This window comes from Zingiber officinale, chromosome 4A (assembly GCF_018446385.1).
Source record: "Zingiber officinale cultivar Zhangliang chromosome 4A, Zo_v1.1, whole genome shotgun sequence".
In the NCBI taxonomy this organism is placed as follows: Eukaryota; Viridiplantae; Streptophyta; class Magnoliopsida; order Zingiberales; family Zingiberaceae; genus Zingiber; species Zingiber officinale.
In genome coordinates this window covers 53,421,423-53,427,521 of record NC_055992.1, presented here as the reverse complement: position 1 = coordinate 53,427,521, position 6,099 = coordinate 53,421,423, and the positions used below count along the sequence as shown (strand labels likewise).

At 36.9% G+C, this 6,099-nt stretch overlaps 1 pseudogene; it reads right to left on the bottom strand.

The window, feature by feature from the left end:
• Positions 1-5,130: 5,130 nt before the first annotated feature.
• LOC121972396 lies at positions 5,131-5,892 on the bottom strand (annotated as a pseudogene).
• Positions 5,893-6,099: the final 207 nt, after the last annotated feature.

Sequence of the window (6,099 nt, the reverse complement as noted above, 5' to 3'; positions counted from 1 at the left end):
ACTGACATGGATAGACTTATCTATAAGGGTCGCTTGGTAGCTAAAGGTTTCAAGCAGATTCATGCTATTGACTATGATGAAACCTTTTCTCTAGTAGCGATGTTTAAGTCCATTCGGATCATGCTTGCTATTGCAATATACCATGACTATGAGATATGGCAGATGGATGTCAAAACTGTGTTTCTGAATGGAAACCTGCTCGAGGATGTGTACATGACACAACCTGAGGGTTTTGTAGATCCATAGCATACTAGCAGAGTATGCAAGCTACATAGGTCCATTTATGGACTAAAGCAAGCTTCTAGGAGCTGGAATCTTCGATTCGATGATGTAATCAAATAGTTTGGTTTCATCAAGAATGAAGATGAACCTTGTGTCTACAAGAAGGTTGTAGGAAAAACAGTTGTCTTCCTTATTATATGTGGATGACATACTACTCATTGGGAAAGACATCCCTTTACTGCAGTCTGTCAAGACTTGGCTAGGTACTTGTTTCTCAATGAAGGACTTAGGTGAAGCATCCCGCATTCTAGGCATACAGATCTATAGAGATAGATCTAAGAGGTTGCTTGGCCTATGTCGGAGTACATATATTGACAAGGTACTCCTACCGTTTGCCATGCAGAACTCCAAGAAGGGATTTCTGTCGATGTCACATAGCGTGAGTCTTTCAAAAACTCAAAGTCCCTCTTCTAGAGAGGAGAGAGACCGCATGGATCAGATCCCTTATGCCTCAGCCATAGGATCTATCATATACGCCATGCTATGCACTCGTCCTGATGTCTCGTATGCTTTAGGCATGACGAGCAGATACCACTCAGATCCAGCTGAAAGTCACTGGATAGCGGTCAAGAATATTCTTAAGTACTTAAGAAGGACTAAAGAATATTTCTTGATATATGGAGGCGATGACGAGCTAGCTGTAAAGGGATACAATGATATCAGCTTCCAGACCGACCAGGATGATTATCGATCATAGTCAGGGTTTGTGTTTTGCATAAATGGTGGTGCTGTGAGCTGGAAGAGTTCGAAGCAAGACACAGTAGCTGATTCTACGACAGAGGCCGATTATATTGCTGCATCAGAAGCAGCAAAGGAGGCAGTTTGGATCCGCAAGTTCATTACCGAGCTTGGGGTGGTTCCTACCATAGCTGATCCCATAGAGCTCTATTGTGACAACAATGGAGCAATAGCACAGGCTAAGGAACCTCGCTCACACCAGCGGACCAAACACATACTATAGCTCTTCCATCTCATTCGAGAGATTATCGAGAGAGGAGATGTGAAGATTTGCAGAGTACCCACAGAGGCTAACATCGCAGATCCCTTGACCAAGGCTTTGGCACAGAGAAAGCATGATGGTCACAATAGGTTATTAGGCCTTAAAGCCTATACTGATTGGCACTAGTGCTAGTGGGAGATTGTTAGTTAGAGCCCTAGAGCCAATCATTTGATGATTGTTGTATGGACTCATTGTATCATATTCTTGTATATAAATAAAGGCATTTGTTTATGGTTATTATGTTTACTTGTATTGGTGCCAAATAACTAAGTATAATAGAGTCGTTGAGTAGAAGGTTCTTACCTATATCAATCGGTTAGTTGAATCGATAGTGAGATGATATAGGGAACACTACTCTTAATCATTCCTAGTCAAGTATTAACATTCAGGGACAATGTTAATGCGATGAGACTAGCATGTAGGTCAACTCGATGACTTGATCTCACAAGTCATGGATATGGAGATATCAAGTTGACACATGGGTATGCATTGGAGAATGTATACTGAATGACCCGCCATGAGATAGTATCATGGATCGTTATATGAGTGTCATATACTTTCTCATGTAGCTATTAGTATGACTACTAGTACTTGGACCTGAAGTCATCATGGTTCCCTACATAAGGAGTTACGTACTTTGGCTTCGTCAAATGTCACCCGTAATTGGGTGGTCTTTAAAGGCGATTACTGAGTATGTAACAAATTATACAGAGGGATATGAGTGATGTAGATGGGATCTATCCCTCCTATATGACAGGAGTGACATCGATATTCTTGATAAAGTGAGACCATGAAGTGCATGGCCATGCCCAAATGAGTCAATATGAGATATTGAGCTCATTTGATTGAGTGAGTCTACTTAGAGTTCAAGATTTAGATTGATTAGAGGATGACACGGTCTATGCCTCATATTGATCAATCTAGATGTCAAGGATAGAAGGACAATGTCATATATTGTGAGCAGTCACAATTAGTAGTCACAAGGTGATGTTGAATCATTACAACAAAAATATTAAAAGGCAACCGTTAAAAACCGTTGTCGTATGCCCTTTAAAACCGTTGTAATTGGCAGTGTTGTTAAAAGTGGCGGGCTACGATAACGGTTTTAAACCGTTGTCTTTGAATGAAAAGACAACGGTTTAAAATCGTTGTTAATTAGAGCATTTTTCTGCAAGTTACAATTGTTTTTGGGGCTACGACAATGATTTTTAACCGTTGTCTTTGAGGGTGATAGACAACAATAATGATTTTAAACCGTTGTCTTTTAAATTATTATCTTTTAATACCAATATATCATATTTCAATTTAAATATATAATAAAGAATCATAATCAAGAAAGAATATTCCCACATCAATATCATTCAAAATGTTAGTTATACAAGAATTACAATCATAAAAGAAGAAACATATCTCATGTTCAAATAAAATTTTTCCCAATACAAATAAATAAATAAACTCTATTTACAACTAATGAACAATAGCCAAAAGACTAGAAACTTTTAATGGTGGTTCATGCCATGTAGGATTGCACTTAATTATTATCAACCCAAGTCCCATCACAATCTTCAACTTGTAGGATTTCATTGGACTCCTCTTTCTCACTTGCTTATTTTTTCATACCAACCTTTTCCAATATGAAGTTGGTGCCGAAGACTTGATAAGGTGCTTGGATGAGAATGTGAAGGGAGACGAGGAGGCAAGCCAAGCCAAACTTGAGGGAAAAGGTCACCCTGTCTGTGTCCTCTCTGGCAAACTCCCACACTTCCATTATCAATTTCCTCATTGGTATCATGGCTTTACCATTATGATCCTTGGTAGACTTCTTCATGCTTTTTGATTGTGGTTTTGCGTTTGGCGGCAAGCAAATGTCGATCTGAATACTGCTACCTTTCTTTCTGTTTATTGTAGTTCTACATGTAAGAAAACAACATTGATAGCACAGGTATAGAAGAAAATTTAAAAAATAAAAGTCTATCTATATATCTTACCTGAAGAATAGGGTGATTGTTGATGTATATGAAGCTAGCTCTTTGTTGGTGCTGAAATGAGTGAATGGAGAGATCGACATCAGAGAGCATTTAAAGAGAATTGGTAGATGAGATCATGGTAGTGCATCATTATTCTATTGATTGACAACAGTTCAAGGGAAAATCTAATATGTAAATATAGTTATATAAAGAAGCTATTGTAAAACTTACTTGAGTCAAATTGCTAACTTGGATATTGAACCTTTGAATGACTGCAATAATGTTCCTCTTTGGCACTATAGTTTCTTCAATAAGGCTACTTGTTATATATCTATTTAAATACATACTTTAAAATTTAAACAATGTTAAATAAGATCCAATACTGCATTATAAACCAAAAATTATAACAAGTATGAGGTCAAAAAAACATTGAACACAAACATAAATCTTAAATGAGTTTTATATGCTAAATAAACTCCATCAAGAAGCTACTACTTGATTAAAGTATAAAGTTTCTAGTCTTAGTGAAAGTGCAGGCTCAACTTGCAACTTTAATCAACTTATTCAAGTAATAGCGGATACAACTTAATCAAGGGCTTCATTAAATTCCCACTAGCGGGTGATTCTTAATCAACAATTATTATCTCAAAGGAGGGATAAGGGATTCTCGGATAAATCTGTTGTAGCATTGCAGAAACTAAGCTCTGATAGGTCTTGTTCCACCATCAAGTTTTTGGAAACAAAATAAAACCATTAGTGTGTTTAAGAAAATAAAGATTTCTAATCTACTTATCTGTCAAGCACCCAAGAGGTATGAGCTTCATCAAGACTAATAATCTGTGAATAAAGTCAATAGGAGATGAAGGACTAAGATTAAGGGCACTTTCAAAGAGAAACAATTATAATGTCAAGCAGAGGGAAAAAGATAGAATTAAGTATTCAAATTATACAGTAGCCCAGCACAAGTGACACAATTGACTCTTCTGAGACAATTAAGATATTAACAGACTTATTTTGCACTCATTTCTATCTCAAGAATATTCCATTAAGAGAGAAAAAGTTAAACTAGATGCAAACTAACCTTTCCATTCGGCATTGCAAGTATTTCTTCGATCTGCTCGATCTCTACGACCGGAAAAATGAGAAGGCAATTAGAAATAATCATAAGAAATTGGATACATAAAGGAGTATAAAGGAATCTGACAATGTTTACTCGCATTGGAAGAATAAATTATATCATTGGATTATAGCACCAGAAAAACATGCTAATTACATCAATTTTCAATCTCTAAAGTCAACACAAGGATGTGCTTACCAACCTGGAAACATAGGTATCAATTCAAAATTAAATTATGAAAAATAAAATAAATGGGGGAAAAATTGATATATGCCAAATATGATCCAATTGATTTAAATTATGTTCTCGGTATCAATTAACCGGATGAGTAAATTGATTATAATCCATTGATATATCATAAGTAGTGATATTTTTTGATATGTGATGTTTTAATGATTAATATTAAATTCCTATTATCCAAATAAGTAAATATAAGTTTTTAAACTAAAGTGTAGTAGGAAAAAAAAACATATTGCAAAAGCTCTAGGAAAGTGTCTACTTTAGAACTTGTATATGAATAGAGAGGCATGCAATCACAAATGAAAGGACAACAGTCAGTTCTATCTCATTTACTTGTGTAGTGCCTGGCCATAATTGAATTATCATGAAAACCTCAAGATCATTCAAGAAGCACACAAGATAAACAAGTCTTACCAACCACATCATTACAGAAAATGGAGCTTTTGCCATAAAATGGTGCATGCAGAGTCAATTTACATCATGAAGGGAGATAAACAGCATTAATTAGCATCCTTTAAATCCACTACTAAAAGGAGATGTTTGATGTTTTTCCCATGAGTGGGACAAGTGAAACAGGAGAACAACAAAGAAAGCACATAGCATATGGTAAGGAACAAAGAACCTGAACATCACTTCCTACCACCACCTCTTAACAAGACACTCAGCAAGTAGAACTACCACATCATGGGGATTGATCCACCAGCAGCCACAATCTGCTACTCCAGCTATCATACAAAATTTTAGTATAAGATTCATGGCATTACCAAGAATACCTCCAACCAAAGCTACATGATCATTACCTTAAATAAAGTTTCCAACTTGTTCTTCACTAGAAAATACTCCTGCTTAAGTTGTTGGAGACATGTGAGGCATCTACACAAACAAATTTTTTGACAGCAAGTCACTAGATGATTCAAATTGAGTGACCATGAAGACAAACTAACCCTTCGTGGTCCATTTCCTCGCAGTAATTGCAGAAGGCCATGCAAACATTTTTAACCCTTTGGGCACCAATGCTGCAAGGCGAAGGAAAAAAAGGGATTTTGAATCAGTTGCAAGTATCATCTTGTTACTAGCTAGTTTCCATGAGCAAAATTCAAATCTTGAGGATCTAAAGCATATCTGCTTTAAAAATGAACAAGGAGGAAGAAAACAAAGAACGAAAACCTGGCACTACTGCCTTTGAATTGGTGAACATGGGCATCCACTTTCTTAAAGTCCACAACCTGCTGATCTCTTGAAAAAGTGTGCAAAATCCAGAAGGGTAAATCCAAAGACCAAGCCATATGTAATGAATGGAACAAGAGTAGGGTTTCAAAGCAGATCACTCACATGGTCCTGGTCTTCTTCGTACGTCATGGAAGAGCGGATATGTGAAGTCAAGATATCTCCTTTGTAGGTTAGTCGACCTGTTATTTAGCCGTCCTTGGGGGGGGGGGTGTCCGCTTGCGTCCTGGCCTCCGTTGCGCACACTCCCATGATCCAGACCCTCG